Source organism: Gavialis gangeticus, unplaced genomic scaffold, assembly GCF_001723915.1.
Source record: "Gavialis gangeticus isolate Ggan-Ray unplaced genomic scaffold, GavGan_comp1, whole genome shotgun sequence".
Lineage (NCBI taxonomy): Eukaryota > Metazoa > Chordata > Crocodylia > Gavialidae > Gavialis > Gavialis gangeticus.
In genome coordinates this window covers 171,564,436-171,587,528 of record NW_017729024.1, presented here as the reverse complement: position 1 = coordinate 171,587,528, position 23,093 = coordinate 171,564,436, and positions in this window count along the sequence as shown.

The following is a 23,093-nucleotide window of genomic DNA, read 5'->3' as shown; positions in this document are numbered from 1 at the left end:
CCCTTCCGACCCTTAATCTATGAAACTATGAAACTATGGTAACTTTAGTTGGCTTCATGGAGATAAAAGAAGCAACTGTCAGTCCTCCAGCATCCCAGGATGCTCTGCTCCTGCCCCACCCCCTCCACCCAGAGCAGGGATAGAGCCCAGGTATCTTGGTTTCTAGCCATGCCCTTGCTTGCCAGCCCTCTAGTGGCACCTCAGAGCTTTACAGGCAAGAAATGGTAGTAATTCTTAATGTGACTGCTCCCATGTTCTAACTTGAACCTCATTTAGACCATATTAAATCCATGAACTGTTACATGTAACATGTAACTTCACCCATAGAGTAACATGTAACAAGTCCCACAGAATCATGTGCCAGAGCTTCAGGTGGGAAGAGTAAAGGGAATAAACAGCTAAATATAACAACTTGACTATAACAGGTATGGATCTGAACCCTGTTGTGTATAACTACCAGGAATTTTGGGCTTCCACAGGGTTTGCTGAAGGAAAGTAGCATGGGTGCTTTGTATAGAAATAAAAAAGGCTCCAAGAAACTTTGATGCAGCTGCAATAATGTACCTAGCTGCTTTCTCTAACATGAACACTCATTTGGTTAATCAGAAACTAAAGGTTGGGAACAAAAGTGCATGATTGAAGCAAAGAAAGGAAAATGAGAGAAAGTAACAGGAAAGAAATAGATGAAGTAGTCAGGGATGAAGTACTCTGCACTCCAAAATGATTAATTCAAATTGCTTCTTTCTTTCAAGAGGTATTTTCAACCGTACTTAGTTGTGTGTGCAATACTGGCTGTTAAAAAAAATACATCTCCTAGAACTGAAGAAATCTGGTTTATATATTTTGGATATCTTTACACTGATTAATAGGTTACAGACCTTGACTTCAGTCTCTATAGAGATGATAGAGAGACAAGTCCACTGTTCCTAAAGTAGTCACTATTGGCTTCAGCAATACAGAAAAAGATATTCTCATTTTGTAGAGGATTCCAAAATCTGTATATGGTACATTAGAAATAAAACTTCTGCACTTTTAAGTCTTGAAATAAAACAAATTCTGGGGGTGAAAAAATGACTCAACAAAAGTTTCAGCAAAATTGTCTTTTTCTGTCAATCTCTATGCTGAGTGTTGTATTATAGTATATGATGCAAAACACAAATAATAATAACCAACAATGAACTGAAAAGTCATTCTGAAAGGACAAATTTGAATGGTTTGTACAAAAAAAATGTCAAATAGATTGTTCTGACATTGCCAGAGCTTCTCCCCCTTTTAGTCTTCAAATTGAAATTTCAACAATATCAATGCAATCTTGTGGAGTATTTCAGTTTTGATAGACCTGTTTTCCCTGACAGAAAATCGTTCTAGTGGAGGGTTGTTTTCTTTTTCATTTTTTTTTTTCTTCTTCCTCTTTTCTCCCTGACCTGATCTATCTGTGGCTGTCCAGGTGATCAACAGACCTGCCTGTCATTACTAATATAGCCAGGAACCTGCAGCAACAAACACACTATACCAAACAGCTTAGAGTGTCTAACGCAGCAACAGACCTGGGGGAGCATCGCTACTGTACCAGGTTCTGCGCTTCCATCTCATTCAGGTCTGTGTCTTGTCCTGTGATATCTTAATGGATATTCAAGTGTTCAGCTACCACCATAGGTGACTGGTAGGGGAAGCACAGGGGGGCACATGTCCCCCCGACAGGGCCATCCCCACTGCCAACACCACCAGCAGCTGCTGAGGGTGTTCACCAGCCCCAACCCCACTGCTGCTACCAGCTTCTGTGGGTTCTCACCAGCCCCGTCCCCACCGTTACCGGCTTTTGTGGGTGTCCCACCAGTTGCCCATGGCTACCATGTTCAGTAAGCTCTCCAAATGAGTCTGTAAAAAACTCACAATCAAAACTAAATTGTTTGTATACAAAACCTGCATTCTCAGTGTCCTTATGTATAGCAATGCGACACAGTCAACATACATATATCAAGAAAAGAAGCTGAACAGATTCTGCCTATGCTATTTATGGCACATCCTTGATATCAAGGGGCAAGACAGAATCACCAACACAAAGGTGTTCACCAATCCAACCTGCCAGCCATCACTGCACTACTCAAGCAGTAGCGCCTACAGCTGGCTTGGCCATTTTCACAGGTTAGAAGATGGGTGCATCCCAAAGGCAAATTGCAGGTGGGGAAAGAAGAGTTGGGAGCCTGAAATTACACTTCAGCAATGTTTGCAAGCAGGATTTAAAGGGTTTTGAAATTGATCCAAACCTTTGGAAAGCCTTAGCATGAGACAGGATAAAGTGGGACTCCCTTCTCAATCACGGAGTCCAACATCACAGCGAAAATTGGTCATTTGAATTACAACAGGAACATAAATGAAGGAAACAGCCTTTCAGTACAGTAACACCGCATATACCTGTGGCCACTGTGGCAGGACCTTCATGTTTAACATTGTTTTTTACAGCCACAAGAGAAAATGCACCACCAGTCAGTAGAACAGCTGCAATATACACCATCACTCATTCATGAATGAATGCCATAGCATTCAAGTGTTAAGGCTTATTACACCTTTTAAACAACTCATAATGTCTGTAGGGGTAAACCCTGCTCTGTATACAGGGTCTAACAGGCTCATCCAACAATGAGGAATTCCTAGGTGTACACTGACCTAGCAATCTTTTCCTACTGGGTTGACAAATAGGCATGGTTGGTGGCCATATAGGAGCACCAATACTACTCCCACCTGTTTTTCTGTCCAATAGGATGCAGTCACATTCATGGAGAACTTAGTTATTCCACAACTCAGCGCTGAGGATGACATCTTTCTTTCTGCTCAGCACTTCACCTAGAAACTATAGGTGGTGTCTTTGATATGCTGAAAATGCTATCTTTAGGTGGAAAGGAAAATGCAGCATTATGTCTTATTCAAGAAGCAATGGCAGGGTGGGGGATGGAATGTCACATTCCTAGTGAACTTGTATTTACTTCTGCTGTTTCCTTAGGCAGTCATTGCTTCTCTATGGATCATTCTTAGCATGCTAACACGTCAGTGGGTTTATTTAACCATTCACCAATCTGCCTTTTAGGGCTTGTCTTCACTAAACCGTTCACTCCAGATATTGGAAGTAAGGTCTGAATGCCCATCTTAACCTAATCCAGATACAAGCATTCCTACTGAAAAGCTAACCTGGATTTATTTGGCATGACCCCCCAAGCATTTACGTGCACTTCCCCAGGGACAAAATAGCAGTGGCATATAGTTGTGCCACTCCCCTGCTTGTGGGGAACTCCCCTGCATGTGCTCTCTGGCAGGGAGCAAATTGCCCCAGGTTGGGTAGGAGAAGATGGGGCCATCTCCTGGGCTGAACTCAGCAGTCTTATCTGGGGTCCTGGAAGACTCCTGGGGTTGTGCCAGAGGCAATCTGAGTGTGCAGAGCCTGGCCGGCAGCTGGGGCATGGCTTTGGCCAGCCAGTCTCTGGTGTTGGGTGATGCAAACTGCAGTCATGTGTGCCACCCTGCTTTTTTTTGGACATTTTTTAAAGATACTGGGATTTCCCAGTGGAGGGCCTTTTCATGTGCACTGAATATGTTTTGTGGTGCCACAAAGCACACATTCCCTCTCGTCTCAAAGCACACATTCCCATTGTGTCTTTGTGGTTTCTGCCTACCCTTGCTTGACTTTGGAGGTGTATCCCATAGTTCTTCATACTAATATACCCAGGTATTCTTTCAATAGTGCTGATTGCGAGGATCTTGTCTCTCCTTTGACTGGAATTGTGGGAAGGGTGGGTGGGTTTCAGTCCAAGTGAAAGCAGCTCTCCTGTATTCCCCAGCCACATAAAATAACCTATAATTAGTAGGGTGTGCAAAATTTTGTCAGCCATTTCACTTTGACTCATTTTGAGGTCAAAACAGCAAAATTGAAATGAAACAATGGTCAGCAAAATAGCCTTGAAACAAAACAAAACTAGACAAAATGTTTCAAAAGTTGAAACATTTTGACCATAGTGCTAGAGATGGGAAGTCAGTCCATCTGGGCTGCTTCCCCATCCCCCATGCTAGATCATGCCCAGGACTACCTCCCTGCCCTGAGTGTGATTTAGCGTGGGGGCTGGGGAGGCAGCCCAGCTGGGCTGACTTCCCATCCCAAGCGAAACATCAAAACAGCATCAAAACAGCCTTTCTGTTTGGATGAAATGGAACAGAACTGCTGTTTTGGATCGAAATGAAATTTGAAACAGAACACTGTTCCGTTGAACTGTCAAAACTCAAGGAGAAACAGAACAGTGCCATTTCACACAGCCCTAATAATTACAGCACATTTAAACCTATGTCACTGTTGTGTGGATGGAAGCAGGGAATGAGCTAAAAATGGATAAGAGCCTGTGTTAAATGTGTAAAGATATAATTTCTATTTCACAAACAAAAAGCAAGGAAGAAGTTAGCTCAAGTGCCCCTTTATATGTAAAATACCTGTAGTTCCTTAAGGCTAAGTACAGACAGTCAAAAAGCATGAGGCTAAATGATTCCATCTTTGCAAGTTAGTCTAAGCTGCAAAGATTGAATCAATAAGCAAATGAACCAACATTCACTTTAGATTCAGGAAATGCAGCCACATGCCTGCAGTGGCTCAAGCCAGAAGCCAGGGGGTGCTAGAGTACATGTCTCTGGCACATAGCCACCATGGGCTGTGAGTTCGCTTCCTCTTCCAGTCCACAGTCACAGCAGCAGGACCCTGCAGGGTTACTCATCACTTCTTCCTCCTGTTTCCAGGTGCCTCTGGGATTTGTAGTCCACAGGTGCAGCCAGCAGTAAGTAAATCAGCAGGGTAGGGCAGCTATATATCTGGGGGAAAGTGCATTTAACCCCTCTCCTTGGCCAGACCCCAGCCCACAGCCTGCTTTACTCTATGACACTGACTTCATTGTTTTCCTCCATTGCAAACCCCTATTGTGCTTGAAGAGTGGGTTATTTGGGTTTGTTCCATATTGATTTATGCTAAACCAACTAGGTTGTTCTGAGAGAAAAAGAAAATAGTCCACGCTAGTGATTACACCAGTTTAGATTGAGTAAGATCCTTTTTTTTTTTTTTTTTTTTTAATATAGATATTTTTCTTCAGGTGGAGCTGGAAGTCACCATTGGGAAAGCTCATAGAGAAAACCCCTTGAACCAATGCACCTGTCTTCTCATCAGGAGTTTTTGGTCACCACTGGCCAATGCCGAATTGGAGGGCAGTAAAAGGGGCTGGAATCTGACAAGCTATGCCAGCATTTGCCCAGCGTATCTACTTTTCTAATGACTCTGCAGCCACTTGTTACGGTTGGCTGTGTCTCACTTTTTCTTCTTAGCCTGTTTTAATAGCTTTAAATAGTAATTGCTGGAGCATGCAAAGAGTCTCTCTTCCCAGATGTGCTAAAGTCTTAGGTCAGCCTTTTTGAATGCATAAAACTCTCCAGACCCAGATTTAGTGCGGACTTGGGAGATGAAAAAGGCAGGCGAGTAGTGAATCTGGGAATGTGGGCCAACCTACTCATCCCGATCCTGAAGACGCTGAAAAGACTGTGAACTCCCACATAGATTTCTGCATTTAATTCATTACCAGTTGGTACTTAGAGATAACGTTAAGGAACTTTTTGTTTCTCCTCTTGGCTTTAATTGCCTGTTTTATTAGGATTTATCTTTCTGATATAGCAAAATATTATTTCAATAGGCACTGCAATGTTGTGCAAAAGAGGAAGAAAATTATTTCCCACAGAACATTATTAATGAATGTTTACAAGTTTCAATGCTAGCAATTTAAAGGACTCAGGAGATACCTTTCTTGAGAGCTCAATTCAACAAGATAGACATTTAGTTTAAAATAAACTAAGATTCTTTTTTTTTCTGCTGGAAAATATGAAACTCTTCTTCAAATGTGAACTAATCTAAGCAGTTTTGTATTGAATCATGAATATATTTTAATTCACTATTCAAAATAGTAGCATTTACTATTTTGCCACCCTAGCAATATTCTAAAAGACTTTTTTGAACCCTTTTGCAATTTCTTTTATAGATTCTGATTAAAATCCAATTAATTATGAACACAATTAAACCTTCCTACAATAGTTTGTAAAAGAAGGCTGACAAAAGTAGAGTTGTCAATCAAAGATCCATCAGGGAGTAGTAATTTGTCATGGGCATAACTTTCAGCCAATAAAAGCCCAGAGCCAAAAAACCTACATTAAGGATGTATCGCCATATGCAGGTTTATTAGGAAATATATCACTTCTTTGATTGTTGTTCCACTTATCATCAGATCAATACGCTTTTGTTTGTATGGCACCTTTCATGACAAAGCCATCCCAAGGCACTGCACAATAATAAATATACATACAATAGAAAGGCAATTAAAATATAATAAAAGCCAAATTAAACATTAATGTACAATCCAATCTTATTGCAAAATCGGTGCTGCCAGGGAACAATTTGATGGTTCCCAAACTTTCTGCAAATTCTCTGATTATTGCACATTTGAAATATTATAAATCAATAAAGAAGATATGTATATGCATGCCATATGTTGGAAGTTCCTGCCGTTTTCCTCGCTATGGACAAGGACATACGAAGGTATTAAGTAAATTTGAGACCCGATCTCCAAGAGGTATAAATAAGTGCCATTTCATTGACTACAGTGAATCAACACCAGTTTATGCTAGTTGAAGAACTGTCCTCTTACAAATTGCCATGCAGGCTAAGGGCCTCCTTCTTCTTTGTGTGACATTTGTGTTTTTGCCAGAGCATCTCCAGTGACTTTAGTGGAATGACACCAGAGTACCATTGTCCTACCAGAGTTTGGTCCCAGTGCAACATATTTGTTGGATCCCAGTATTTATAACAGAGTCATAGATCATAGAAATGTGGGTGCTTTAAGGCACATCAAGGAATCACCCAGTCCCACCCCCTGAACAGCAGTAGTATCAGGCCTACTTAGGTGACCAAGAGATCTTTGTAACCTGTATTTTAAAGCGGGTATTTTAAAGCAGTGACAAGAATGTCATGATTCACCTTGGTAGCCTCTTCCAGGGTTTCGCTGACCTAACAACTAGGAAATATTTTTTCTTCATAAGTAGTATAAGTCTTTGCTTTAAATTAAGCTGATCTCTTCTTGACTTTTTCCAGTGGCTGTGATGAATAAATTGATTGTTCTCCCTTTATGACATACTTTTCCGTACTAGAAGACTGACTTCAGTTTGTCCTCCAATCCTACCTCCTTCTTGCCATCTTCCCCTTCCGCAGTTGAAACCTTTTGAAGTTTTTTTCAAATACATTGTTTAAACTTCTTATCATTTCTGTTTCTTTTCCTTGAATCCCTGCCCTTTTTTTTTAGATCTTTCTTAAAGTGAGTGAAGCAAGTGAAAGTGGCCACCACCATGGGGCAGAATTCAATTTCCATTTGTACCCCTAAATGGATGTTTTCTGGTTGAGTGAAGTTGTGTTTTTGGCCCGTTTTGCTCAGGTAGGATTATGTTTCTCCTGTATTTTGAACCCAGAAGTGTGTATGTGTGTGTGTGTGTGTGTGTGTAGACTGATCACACCCAAGTGCCTATACCCTGACTTAATGTACACAACTATATTTGGGCACCCTGTTGTGAGCATATAATGTGTATAAGCCACAGAAGCATAGGTGGCCAGTAACGCATGATGAGCAGGCTCTAGACAGAGAAGAAGGAGGATCCTTCTGTGTTTTAGCCCCAGTATTTCAGTGGTTAAGGCACTTGTCAAGGTGCTATGCTGCCGTCCTTCTGTTTCTAAAAGAAGTGCTGAAGAAAGAGCTGGATAATGTCTAACCCCTGGTGTGACTCTTGGAGCTTTACACTGGGATCAAACAAATACAGGTTCACACCCTTCCTGGCTAGAACCCAAGGCTCCTATACACGTGCAGGGAGGCTGCTCCGAAGTGCTGTAACTCCGGCACGTTGGAGCAGACTCAATTAATAGAGTCTGCTGGAGCATGGAAATTACCATGCTCCAGCAGACTCCAGCATCATGTGCATTAGCATCTCTGAAGAATAAAAATGGTGGTGGGGTGCTTTAAACTAAAGTACATTCAGGGAGTTTTAGTTTTAGTGCCCTGCTGCCATGTTTAAGTGGGAGGATGCTGGTGCATGTAACACGCCAGGCACTTTTCATCAGCACAGCTTTCATATCTACGCTAATTAAAGCTCCCCCCACTTCTGCCTCCCAGAGCATGCCCATAAATGCCCCCAAAGTCTTTGTATTCCTGGGCAAGTGCCCTAAATATTTGGCTACTGGGGCAAAAATAGGGAAGGGTGGGTGGTCTTCCTTCCCTCATTTTCCAGACTTAAGCTCAGGTACATGCGAATATACCCGGCTGGTCTACTGAGCATGCTCAATCTCTGCATTTTCACTTCTCTGTCCACAGTGCAGAGGCAGAGCCAATAACAGCCAGGTAGACAGCTAAAAAACTGTCATTTAGGCACACAAAGGCAAAGAGAAATATACCCCATGTTCCAATTCAGTCGACACCAGCAATGAAAAGAGCAGGGTACTTGCATCTTATACATCCCAGAATGAGATTTCCCTTTTTTTTCGAACAGCACCACATTGCTAGCGCATAGATAGCCCGTGATTTCTTATCATCCTCAGATCCTTTTCTTCTGCCTTCCTGCTAACCAGATATTCCCTTTTTTTTTTGTCTTTGTCCTTCCTAAGTCTAGCACCTTGCACCTTCATTGAATGTAATCGTGTTCGTTTCGGAGCATCTCACCAATTTGTCAAAATCATTGTGAATTCTGATCCTGTCTTTCAACGGTCTTGAAAACTTTCTCCAGCTCGGTGTCCTCCGCAAATGTTAGAAGCATACTCGTTTATCAAGGATATGTCAACAGTTGTGAGATAAAACAATGATAGTCAGGTAAGGTCTATCCTCAGTTAAAAAAATAAATAAACTGCATTTCTTGCACTAAACTTGTGTTCAGTTGAACCTCAGGAGCCATCCAGACTATCCAGAATAGCAACTACTGTATAAGCAGTGAAGTTGGCTAAGCTAGCTCTCTCATTTGGTCAGCTAAAGGCATCTAATAGCGCTCCTCTTCATGGTCCCCCGATGTTCTTCTTCCTTGAGAAGTAATGAATAGGACCCATATACACCAGGGACAGTCACTGATTGAGGGACTCACTACCTACTTGCATTGAGTATAAATCTCCACTTTCCAGCCACAGCAGTTATAGAAGCTGGCCCTTTTTTTATTTCCTTATGCACCGGCATATGAATTGTTTTTTCTGATCGCATCCGATTCTGCAATGTTAGTCATGCTATTAGATCTGGATGCTTTTTTCCCGTTTTTTTTTCATCTCCTTCTCAGAAATGTGCTAAGTAGTTTTGGCCTTAGGATAAAAAAGAAAAAAATAATTTGATGAGGAATATAGTTATTGCCCCCCCCTTCCCCCCCGCCCCGCCTTCCCCTGCTTTCTTATTCAGAAGCTGAAGTGGAAGCTCCCTAAAATACAATCCTGGTTTTCTAGCTTTCCAAGCTGCATTCAACAGCATCATAATATCAGTGTTCAATGGTTTGAGTGCCAACAATAACAGCAAAGTAATGACAGAAAACTCAGATCTGCACCTGGTCAACTGTCTTGCTCAGGCGCTTCACTACCCTACCTATTACTACGTATCTTTATCCCTGTCTTTCTGGCCCAATGCATTTTCTATTCTCTTCTGTATGGTGGCACAGTTTCAACAAGAGAAGTGAAAAATACCTTCTTTGCTTTGAACAGCCAAAAACAAGGGGTAAACTGCAGCCCCGGGATTGGATTCCTCTCAGGCAGAGGGACCAAGAGAACCTGGACTTCCTATTTCCGGAGCAAATGTTCAAATCATAGGCGAATATGTTGCCACCACCATGACATGCCAAGCTTTTAAAGAGATGGGTCTTTGAATGAGTTGTTTCTTGCAAGAGGCTGGATCCTGCTCATAGCTTAAACATGCACTGAGAATACCTTGAAGATTAGGGGGCGGAGGGAGAGGGACACCTAGTTTCTGAATCCTGATCAGAAGTAGATGTGAAATTAGCACCAATCTGCTCTGGAGCCTAGGGAGCTTTAATGTTAGGCAATAAGGTGCATATCAGGTTTAAATACCTCCACAATGAAGCAGCAGGTAAGTTGGTGTTTTATGCCTATATTCTCCTTTAGAAAACTTTTCTTTTGTTGTTTTAAGTGTATCCAGCATGGGTGTTGTGAACAGTGCACAGACTTGTTTCTGACCTGATTTAGACCTGATTTATACCAGCACAGTTCATCAAGTTATTCCTGATTTACTCTGTAGTGAGACTGAAATCTGGCCCAACATCCGTGGTCGTGTAGTTGGGGTATGCAGTTCTCTGCAGAGATTTATCATATGCCTGTAACAGGGGAATAGAAACGCAGCATTCACAGGATCTCCTGAACTTAAAAACATGTTATACTTAGACCAGTTCACATCATATGAATCATTTGCAATTCTGAGTGAGTATTTAGGTGCCAAGTCAGCGAAGAATGCTTGAATGCCTTGCTGAATTGGGGCCTTAATTGCTTAAGACTTGTGACTTAACTTAGCAAGGATTTGCAAGCCTGCTCATATTAATACTATTGCAAAATGGGTGCCCTCTTATCCCGACGCTGGCTTCTGTGGGAGCCCCCCCAGACTCAGGAGGCACCAGTCACCCATGGACTTAATCACGTGCTGAAATGTTTTCCAGTATGGGAATGGTTTTAGGTGAAGGTTTAGGACCAAAATGTATTTCTCCACCCACATAGGCCCTATGCATACTGACTTTCTTGCCAGCTTGGGACCACTGCTGGAGAAATAGGCCTTGCTTCCTAGCTCATGCTCGGCACAGCCCGAAACCTGGCAGTGAGGGAGGGTAAAACAACCTATGCATCCCTGAGCCCAGTCGCCCTTGCTTGTCTCATGCTCTGCCTTTGGTGACCTTCGGAGCAGGTCAGGGCCTCTTTGAACAACTCGAAGCCACCTGCACTGCCTTAATGGTCAGAAAATGCAGAAAGAGTGGGCAAGACTTATTTCCTTGCAGGGAGTGCCAGGCTCAGCAGTGAGGATGCATAGATATGGCCGTAAGTTCTGATCTGGAGCCTGCAGCAGCTATTAGAAGTGTTTCAATTGCTTTCAAAGGGGTGGAGATCCAGGCTGCAAGGGAGCAGGGTTAGATCCAAGCCCAGACTGTTTTCACCCAGGAACTCCTCCGCTGCAAGCCTCAGATGCTCTCCCCATCCTCTTTAAACAAAAGCGTGTCACTTTTCACTAGTGGCTAATTCAGTTGTGAGGCAAAGGGAATGACTGGGAAGGGTGTAATAATTACAGCACAATACAGCAATCCTCCAGTGTATTCCCGGCAGGAGTATGATCTCAGAGAATTTCTGCAAGGCCCCCTTCAAGTAATTACTGTCACTTCATGCTTATCTGCCAGCTCTCTCACTAGGTTTTCTTTTTCTTCCTTTCCTTAGTGAAGATACTGACTCTGACAAAAGGAGCCATTTGTCAAAGAGCCAGCATGCCACCTTTTCTTTCCCCTTTCTTTGCTGAAATTATGTGAGAGATTACAGTCCAGCCTGGGACAATATGTACCTTATCATCTAAATAATAGAGCACATAATAATCAATGACAAATGGCCATTAGCAGGAGCAGATACAGCCATGTCACTGAGCCCGGTGCCACTCGACACAGCTGGCTCGGACATCTTTATTCCCAGCATATAAAACCCCAGCAGACTTTCATGAAGATCATCAGGGTTGATTGCATAATTGTTAAACCCGTGGTTGAAATACTGATAGAGGCTTTCCAATGACTGGTAGAGGTAGCACCAGCCTCTCTTTCCCTTAAGGGATCCTGGTGCTAGTGAGTGGTATTATATAGGAGATTCCCTTATCAATAGGACAATGTACTGAAAATTTCCTCAGATGTCCACAGCAACACCTATGTCTCTAGCTTGGCCTGGGGTGGAGCAATTGTGACAGATGCCATCATGAGTGACAGCCAGAAACCTCCAGAGGTAAAATCACAAATTGCTACAGCTTCAGTGAAGGCAATAACAGACTATTGCACTCTCTAGGTCAGCAAACAGGGAACCCTGTAGCAAGCAAGCACAATCAGCTCCAAGGAGAGCCCTAGCAAGGTGGTTTTGTGACACCTAAGGCAGCGCTGTCATGCAGCAGTGCCAATTGCAGCGGTGCAGCCTGCTCCCGTTGCAGTGGCCCAGCAAAGGCAGCACCCAAGGCTCCTGCTTTGGTTACCCCTGCCCTTCTCCCGCCCAACCATCAGTTATGCTACTGACTCTTAGGGTGTGAACGAAATTTAGTCTCCACCGTCCATTGGCCCAGACCAGCCATACAGATAGCCAACAGTGTACAGGATTTTCAGTCCCACACATTCAAAAACATGGACCAGGTATAAAAAAAAAAATGAGGTTTTTAAAGGACACGTACATTATTTTTTCTTCTTGCTTCCTGGTTTCTGAAACTTTCCGGTTTTGAGTTTTTCGTCTGCAACCCGGAGAGATAGAAATTTACTTTTAAAGGGATGAAAACAGAGCTCTGTGTGGATCTTTACTAAACACTTTGGCACTCAAAACAGAATAGTAAAGGCTGGAAAAAGTCATATGTGAGCCAGGGACCTGTTCACTAGTACTAAGACCATGCACTTCAATTGAAGGATCACTGAATCATAGAAAATGAGGGTTGGAAGGGAGCTTAGGAGGTCCCATTTAGTCCAAGCCACCTGCTCCAAGCAGGACCAACCCCAACTACATCATCCCAGCCAAAGCTTTATCTAGTTGGGTCTTCAAAACCTCCAAGGATGGAGACTCCACCACCCCTCTGGGTGACCTATTCCAGTGTTTCGTCACCCTCCTAGTGAGAAAGTTGTTTTTTTTCCCCTAATATCCAAATGAAACATCCCTTGCTTATGGTGACTCCAGGGTGAGTTCTGCAAACCTCTCGATGGTCTGAGATCCGGGGATCTGATAAGAGATTGCCTCGCTTCCTCTTTCTTGCCTCCTTTCCTCTTTCTCTGATGGATCATTTATTTGTTAAGGTATCTGTGGGAAGCAGGAGGCTACTTTTGGGGTACACCTCTAATTTAAGGACATGACCTTTTTAGCTGTCAAATCATAGTAAATGACAGAGCTTAACACAGGGCCTAGTACCGAAAGTTTCTGTTTCAAAGCAGGGCTTCTATTCAGGACTGTTTTGGTGATTGTTCAATAAATGGCTGCCAAGGTGACTAATGCAAGTTCCTAAGGGGGACAAAACTAAGCCTCTTTCTTGTAGGGGCAGGTGTGGTACAGTTAAAGAAAGAGGCAACCTAAAGATGGCTTGGAGCAGAGGAATTCTGCATGAAAGTCTTGCATAGAGTCCTGCTTCATATCTAGGCTCGGCAGAATTTGATTTTTAGTTTTTAATAATTTGCTTGGATAATAGTAATTTTATTTTTAAGCTTGTATTCTGTATTTCATTGATTTAAATTTTCAGCATTGCATGAAATGAGAGGAGTGGAACGCGGACAATTTATTAAGGGCAGGATACTATTATTATAGTGCAGCGTAACGAGTCACCGCAACAAGCCTAACTACTGTAGGACTGAGCAGCTATGGGCTACACTTGCCCATAGCGTCCCCCATCTTCTTTGTCACTTCCTCTTCCTTTGTTTCCCAGGCCCCTGGGGCTTCTGGGAGTTGCAGTCCAAATTACAGCCAGCAAGGTTCTGTGGGATGGCTGCCCTTGTCGTCACCTGCTCCATCAGCTGTCATTTTTCTTACATCCTCTTTCTATAATTTTTTATATATTAATGATAGAACTATTTTTTCTCAGTCTGCGAGTATGAGGTGAAAGGGAAGTTTTTTGATGCTTCCTAATAAAAAGCGAATCCTGCCAAGCCTATCCATATCCATACGCAAAGGCTCTGAGAGGTGCAGCAGGGATGGGGAAGGGAAAGATGGACGTAACATTTTGGAAAGTCCAGGCAGGTCACTATAGCTTTGCCATTGTGGTTTCACAGGCATTGGCCACAACATTTGGGTCTATTACAAACGTGAATCGTTGACCCAAAGACATGAGATGCCTGTCTTCCCCTCACCTTTTCCTCGAAGCCATAAAATCAGAGAGCATATACTTTGCTTTAAGAGCTGAGAGTGATTCACCCAACAAACTTCATTTGCTACCTTTCATTTTATTCCCTCCAGCTCTTTGTAACCAGAAGGCTTCAACATGTCCTCTGAGAACTAACACAACCATCATGTCAGGTTTCTGCAAAGTGCCCCCTGATTTTCTCAGTCTCACGAGCTAATGCCAGCGAAACTCCAGTGCTTTGGAAGAAAATCCAGGGGCACCTTGAGGTTTCTTTTTCCTTTTTTTTTGTAAAGTTCAAGATGATTAATTATATGGGACTCAAGATATGTAAAAGTTATCCAAGTTTTCACCATTAATCACATAAATGAACAGAAAATAATTAGTTCATAGTGACTTTCTGGCTTATTATAATCAGCCCAACTCAAATCGACTTAGTCCAGACAGCCAAATATAGCAAGGAAAAAACCTTGAGGCATTTTTTCCCTATGTGTTGCCTGTTATCACACAGTGAGGTTTCTGTTCAAATGATGTGGCTTATTAAGGAAGACGAAACCCATTTAAACAATGTATCACAAATGCAGACAAGCTGAAGAAAAATATATACATGGGCATTTTTTTTCCCTTGAAATTTATTAATGACAAAGCATGCTAAAACCTTAGAAAATATATGTGTATTTTAAAGCACTGGCGTTAGGTTTTTTCTCATAATACAATCTGCTTTTATTTTTTTTTAAGACACATTTTTCCCCCCTTGTAATAGACTTGAAGCATGGCAATTATTTCTGTTTTATTTTATTGGCTTAAACCATGTGCTTATTAGAATAAATGTTATCATTACCCTTTTTATTTTATGATTATTAATTTTTGATTTGATTGCCAATACTTTTCTTTTACTGTAGGTTTAAAGTGGCTTGAATATTACATGTGCTGGAACAATAATGAAATAGAAGAGGTTGCAAATGACTTCTTTCTTTTTTACTTTCTTTCTTTTTTTGGAAACGCAGTATAAAATAAACATCATTTTCAAATGCAGGTGCCCAAAGCTAGGAACCTACATCCAGATTTAAGTTGTTAAGTGGTCTGAATTTGAAGTCAGTGAGAACTGTGTGAGTCATTGGCATCTTTGAAAATCAGAGGATTATTAGTTAGGTGCCTCATTTTAGCTTCTTGTGTTTGAAATCTTGGACAATGCTCTGTCGTAAGCCACTTCTTTTTCATAGCAAGTGATCAGCAATTTGAAGGCCATTGTGGTAATGGGCATGGGCAGGCATCTAGTAGATGTCAGAGATGCTGCCAGGGTACAGGTAAAACCAGCAGTGTTATACATCATGGCTCACAGTCTGCAGTGTATGACTATAAACACACCTTGGGCTTTTTCTTTCTTTTTGGTTCCCCAAGATGATTGCATATGCCCCATTATGTCCAGATGCAATATAATGGTGAACAAATATTGCTGGGTAGATCAAATGCAGGAGGTTTTGTGGGTTTTCTTTTGCTTTTTCTCATGCATGCTTGTTGGAGACATCAGCACTGTTTTTTGGTCACCCTTATCTCTACTGCAGAATCATAGAAAGGCCTTTTGAAAGGATACCGTTGATCCCAGAATGGTTTGGGGGCATTTAGCCAACATTTCTGTAGGCTGCGTAGCTCAAGTTTAATGGTAGGTTAGGGATAGCCTAAAAAAAAAGAGGCGGGTTCGGCATATTAATTCATCTCTGAATTTTAGGTAGTGCTATGTGGGTCAGATTTTGTTAATAGGTGTTGGTTTAAGAGTCCCAGAGATGATGTACATTGTAGCCTGAAGTTTCACATCCATGCACTTGGTATAGATGCTACTGGATCAGACTAATTCATTAGCCTACAACTGAGTATACCAGAGTTAGTGCTGCTGTTCGGAGTTAACTAACTTTGGTGTCCCATGCTACTCTTTGCTAGCCTACACAGCCAAGACTGCGCAGTGTCTATCATCTCTTAAACAGGTGGCACCTGATGACTTGGAAAGCTTGAGCAATAGGCTATATTTCCATACCCTATCAGATCCGGAAATGAAGTCAACCAGCTCTTTGTAGACTATTGAAACACTAAAAACATGAGATGAGTTTTGTTGCTAGGATTGGGAATGAGGTAAGATGGTGACCTCAAAAGCACCTTGTGGAGCTTGCTGTTTAATACTCAGGTATAGCGTGCTTCATCATACAAAGTGCTGCTAAATCTAGTAGGGCCAAGATAGGATTTCAGGATCTGGCTCAAGTTCCTGTTTCAAAAAGGTATTGTGCACATTGCATATTAGTTGATATCACAAATGACATCTTTTCCGCCCTGTAATATTATCATGAGAACAGATGACAGGTCAGACTGTCCTTTCTCAGGTTGTCTACAACTGTACCAGTTCAATAGGAATTACCGAATTAAAGCCCTGACTCATCACCCAGGTCATATCTGTGGCAAAGATGTAATTTGAACATGGGTATCCTAAGTTCTAGGCTAATCAATGGGAGTGGTAGCAATAACATCAGTTAGCACAGGGTCTGCCTCTAGGGAAGTAGCAACCCACTGGCAATAGTCTGAAAACCCCAGCCTGGCAATACCAGCCTATTAGCACTCCATTGCATGATAAAAATTACAAGCTAGTTCAATAAAAGACTTAAGGGACTTCGAATTTAGATGATGCAGTGGCCAAAATTATGTGTTGAACTCCTGCAGTGGAATCCACAACCTTAATTAAGCGTCTAGTTTCTTTATACAGTACAGAAGGAGAATTAAGAGCACCGGATGGGATCCAAAATGAGCTCTATACTGAGCAGGTAGCAGACAAAAAGCACATTCAATGTACAGCTGCCAAGAGCTATACCATGGGAAAGAAACAAAGGAAAGGGATGTGTCTCTGAAATATCACCCCTCTCTAGGGATTAGGTACCTCACTTCAGGATACTTTGGGGAACTCTGAGGTTAGGTTGCAGCTGCCCAGGGATATTCATGATCACGGTTATGGGCTTAGGTGCAAAAAGTCCACCTAAGTCTCATTTTAGGTTCCAAACTCTTTGTTTGTTCATTTGTTTGGTTGCTTTTTGATTCAGTCTTAAATATGAACATCCTGAAGACCAGTTCCCTGTGAACCAGGCCTCTCTTGGTCTGCTGTCTCATACCATGTAAACCAGTACAGCCTGTTCCATAGTTGGGTTGCTGGTGACTAAAGCAGCTAGCATAGGTGAGGAGGGTGTGTGGACACACAGCAAGTCTAAAAACAAGACTTCTTGTCTCTCTACCCAAAGAATAACCAATGATGCAAAGCAACTCAACTAACCTAGGAGGGTTGTTACAGCATCTAAGGTGCCCCAACAGTCGCAGCAGCCTTGGGACTTACTTAACTTGACATGAAGAACAGTTGGAAGGAAGCAAGGATGAGATGGTTCATCACACATCCAATCTGCTGCACTGTCCCATTTCAGTTTCAGCTGGATATTATTTATTGCCTCAAGCATAAGCTCAAATATAAGGACAACGGATGAATGGATGAATTGTGTTCCCTTTTTTATTCCCCACCGCTATCATTGCTTCATCTTCTGCCTTTTCTCCACAAATTTTCCTGGTTTGCTTTTGCTTGCTTATCTGCTTCTTTTTTGTACCTGATTTTTTTCCCCCTTGCTCTCCCTGATTATCCTCCATCTAGTGGCAGTTTGGGTCTCTTCACATTTGTATGACTAGGTCTGTGCAAAGACACTAATAGAAAATTGCTCATGATGGTATTTTATGCGGTGGGAGATCATGCCTCCTGTGGCAGAGCTGTGAAGGTGCCTCCTTAGAAGTAAGAGGTGCGTGCATGGACCTCACTCCAGATTCACACTTAAAACCACTTCCAGTCAATCCAGCTGCCAGTGGGAGCATGGTCATTCAAGCTAGGAAGATCAAGGTGACCAGATGTGAAGCTAGTGGCATCTTTCCCTTGTGTCATTGGCTTCAGAAACTGATTTGCTGAGGCCACACTAGTCCTGTATGCCACCTGGATTTGGGATTAACTGCAGCAAAGTCTCGGGAAGCATTCTGCCTCCAAATGTCTCTGCCCCGTGCTATGTCACATCTGGATACGGATACAGTACCACTCTGTTTCTGGCCTACTCCATTTCCCACAACCTAAGACTCACAGCCTCCTCTTCCCTGTCCCTTTTGGGGACACTGAGCACCCTCTGTGTGCGTATGCAAGTGTTGAAGTTCTGCTTGTCCTTTCCCAGGACTGCACAGGGGTGGGGAGGAAAAGATTCATTAAATTGTCTCCCACCCTGCTGCCCTACACAACCTCCCACAAACCAACTCCAGTCAGCCCAGTGGATCTCTTTAAAAGAAAACCCTGAGCAAGAAAAAAGGGCAAGGAAAATTTGGAGATCTAATTTGCAAATATTATTCTTTATTCTATGCTGCACCCCTCCAAAAGGCGGCACAGCCCCGTAGACAGGCTCTGGATACCGCCGCAGCAAACCTGGGTTACACTCTCTGCTCTGTAGCTAGCCTGCAGCGTGATCTCAGCTTTCTCAGCTTTCACTCTCCGTTTCTTCTCCCTTGCCTACTTAGGTTTTAAGGTCTTCAGGCCTGAGATTGTCTCTCTCCACATGCCTGTGCAAGGTCTAGCACAATAGGGCCCGATCTCAGCTGGTGCCCCCAGCTACTAACATATTAGAAACAATAATAGACCTCATTTTCTCTAAGCAAGAGAAGAAAAAAAAAAAAAAACAGCAAGAAACTACCAAATAGGGTCATAATATAAAGTTTCGGACTAAAATAATAACAATAATAATTGAAATACTGTTACAAATAAAACATCTTTTCAAGTTTTCTCTTTTATAGTGTATGTGTGTGTCCCGAACATAACAGCGCCAAATTAAATTTTGCATATTATATCAAAACAAGTGCGATCACAATAACCATTTATTTCTCTGCATTTTCATTTCTTTTTTAATGAACTTTCCCTGAGGACATTCTCACAATTGAGCATTTATTTATTATAAGCAAGAAAAGGAATTTTGATTGTTCCAGCTGTGACAAAGAAACACACTTTGATAAGCATACAGTACAGTAGATGAAAATAACAAGGACAATAAGAATAATGATGGGCGATTCAAGGTTTTGGTCTGTATCGGTGAACTTTTCTGCTGACATAACACAGAAGTCTGGCAGAGAGCTGGACCCTGGAAAGGAGAAGGGGAATGTCAGACCGATACTGTTTCATTCACTTTGAGTCCCTTTTATGCCTTCCATCTTAGAGGAACTAGACATGCACAAATCTCATTTTGCCTAGGATTGAGCACAAGAAATCACTCAAAGAGGTGTCTGTGTGTGCATGCATGTGAGTGTGTGTGTGTGTGTGTGTGTGTTTGTGTGTGTGTGTGTGTGTGAGAGAGAGAGAGAGAGAGAGAGAGATTAGATTAAGATTTGGGAGACCAAGGTTGAGTATGCATATCTGTTACATACACAAAAACCCTTAAAACACTGCATTTAGATATAACTCTATTAGAAAGGCATACTTGGAGAGAAAAGCTTTTTGCCTAAAGAAGAGTTAAAACACAAGAAACTATCTATTTCTTTTAAATACTTCTATGGCCTGCATCTTGGCCATAGACGTGGTTGCTATAAAATATGTTCACAAATCAAATTTTAAATTACCCTGGCCTTACTTTATACTGAAGATCTATTAATACAGTCTTTATAAAGGATTAATAAATGATTAAGTGATTGATTTAATTAATGGCTAATCAGTTTCTATCCATTGCTATGGAGTCCTTCTCTGTCCTGGACTGTAAGAATCGTAAACCATCCTTGATTCAGGAAGCCAGGGATGAAATCCTGGGACCACTAAAGTCAATGAAAAACTCCCATTCACTTCACTGTCACTTGAGGGCTAAGAGATTATTAATGGAAGATGCTGCAGATTTTCTCCTGCCTTGAATACCCATTCCAGCAAAGGCTGTACAACTAACTCAAGTTATATTCCAACCCCTAAATTGGGTATTCAGTTAAAATGGTTATTTTTACACAGAGTATTGACTTTCAGCAGAAATATTCTTTTTTGTTGCTAGGGGGGAAAACATGGACCAGTGTCTGGCTGTCATCATCTGCATGTGTTACAGAAGAGGTGAGTTTTAAAGAGAGACTTATAGAAGTATAGAGATATCATTACAGAACATAATGGGATTTTTTTCATCACTCACAAGGGTGGCAAGAGAAAAAAATTAAGATGTCTGTCAGAAAGGGGACGAGCAAAAAATCAAGGGCGGCATCTCTGGCAAAGGTGTGAATATTATAACAGGTACCTAAACACAGCAGAGTGAATTGCAGAGGGCTTTGATGGTTAGGACACGCAGTTTGTCTCTAATGTAGCTAATGCTAAAGTACCAGTGCCTATAGAGCTGCTTCAGGAAGGAAGTGTACATATGGTCTACATGTAATTTTATGAGCATTTAGCTGAAAGCCTGCAGAAAGTTCTTTGGAGAATTTGCCTGACTTCAGCTACAACTCAGAAGTGCAACATCCACCTAATCGGTTTTACCCTGTAGCAGAAAGGCAAAGCAATAGTGTTGTCAACACACTAAGACACAATGCTACAGTGCATTGTACTGTGAGGGAAGCAAGGCGAACGTCAGTTTATGAATGAAAGAAATTGAACAAAGACCACAAAAAAAAAAAATTAAAGTGCATCATTATGTAACATGGGAAAAAAATGGAACAATAAATTTACCTAAAAACATGTTGGAATAAGGATTTTTCTTGTTTAGTAATCCTGTGTGTGTGAGTGTGCGTGTGTGTGTGTTGGGTGGGGGGGATTACAAGCTGGGAATCATGATGGTGTTATAAACCTGGACAGACGCTATTTATTTTTTTGTAAGTTTGACTGATATCATTGAGGTGAAATGCACTAGAAGTAGTATGCTTTTAATCTAAATGTGTGCAAAAAAATTAAATAAATAAAACCCAACAAATAGCCATGAAACCCCAAGCTAGAAAACTGGAAAGGAAAGATCAAGTGAATTATAAACACAGTCTATAAATGCAAAAAGGAAGCAAAGCATGATGAAAAGGCTATGAAACTCTATTTGATCCCCCAGTAGTCTCCCTCCCTAAGAATAATTCAGTCAAAAGCAAGAGCAAAACTGCAAGAAGTGCAGTAGAAGGACTGTATTATCATCTGCTTATTTCCTTTTCAGAGCCGTAGCGTGCTCCCCCTTCCTCCGTACAGCTATCAAATGTGCGTGTGTCTATGTCTGTTTAGAGAAGCAGTGGCGCCATGGCCTGAATTGCTCATTGTGACATTCAGTCGAAGCTGCAGAGGGGATCCAAAATATCTAACAAAATCCCCAGCTATATGATCCCCTGATACAGTGTTAACATGTTAACTCAGTGTATTTCCAGTAGACTGGAAAAAAAACCCAAAATCTCACCTCCCTTATCCCACCCCTTCCCTTTACCAAAATCCACAGAGCTGGTCCAACCTAGTCTCACCACAGAAGTGTCCACAGGGGCTAATGCAGGGATGGGAGGTGGTAGAGATGTGATCTGACCTTCTTCATCTGCCTCCTTGACTCAGACAAGTAAGGCAGGAAAAGATTCAGTCCATGGCACGTCTCACATTATTAGTGATGGGAATTTGGCCTGAGGGAAAACACTAAAATGGGGCTTGCTGCACATATCCAATATGTTTGATCAGAGTTGATCAGAAATTGGTAAATGCCAAGAAAAATTCCAAAATGTCAAATGTCAAAAAATTATAACAAAGCAAATGCAGGGATGACACACGACACAACTGGATTCAGAATTCCCTGTTGCAAGGCAAAAACCTATTTTGTCACTAAAAATGTGCCAGAAAATCTCTGGCTAGCCCCCCAAATTTCCCCTGCTGCAGCTTGAAGCCTTTGCTCCTAGCCCTGTCCTCTGTACAGTCACAGAGAAATGCCCACCACCATCCTCTCTATAATCTCCTTTTAGCATGGCTAGAGGAAACTTTGGGATGTCACCCATTTGTATCCCCTGCCACAAGGCAGGATCAGCTGTACCAGAGCCATTCCTAACATGTTTTTTCCTAACCTCTTCTGAAAATCTTCAGTGACAGAGATTTCCCTAGACAACCTACTCCAGAGTTTAACTGACCATTAAAAGTTGCCTTTATGCCTAGATTAAATCTCTCTTGTTGCAATGTTATTTAGCCGATCATATTGTGTCCTGTTCCCAGCAGACAATGGAGAGCCATGTATCACCCTCCCCTTTGCAGGAGCTTTGTACATATTTGAAAACTTTTGCCCTGCCTCTCTCTGATCTTTTCTTCTCAAGACTGCATGATCCCATTTTTTTGTCAATCTTCCCTTGCTGGCTGTTTTCTAGACCTCAGATCATTGCTCTCCTCTCATCTCTCTCCAGTGGGTCAACCTGAAGTGCAGTGGCAAAAGCTGGACAAACGATGACTCTAAGTAGATGGGATGGATAACTGCCGGAGGTATAAGTGGCCAGTACTGCATCCTAGTCCCGTCCCCATCCCCTGCAGCTTCCCTCCCATGTCTCTGGTCCTGGCTGACTCCAGAGGCAATGAAAGTGGGGAGAACAAAGCGGTGGTTGTGGTGGAAGAACAGCAGCTGGAGCTCAGTGCTGCTGAAAGGATATCTCGTCTCTTTTTTTTTTTTTTTTGATGTACCTTTTGAAGACGTTTCAAAACAGATCGTCATCTGTAACTTCTGTCTGCTCTGTATATAATCCTGGGGTTCTTTTGGGGCCCTCTCCCCCAACCTTTTAGTGCCCAGGGCTCATGCCCTGCACACCCACCCATCCTAATAGCACTGACTACGACATGTCCTACAGACAACACTCCTCTTGAGACACCCCAGGAGGGTGCTTGTTTCTCTCTACCCCTCAATAGCACTGCTGCTTAGTCAGGTTTTTTGCTATTTGCATTGGTGCTGTCCATCCTCCCCCGCCCCCCCCCCCCCCCCCCCC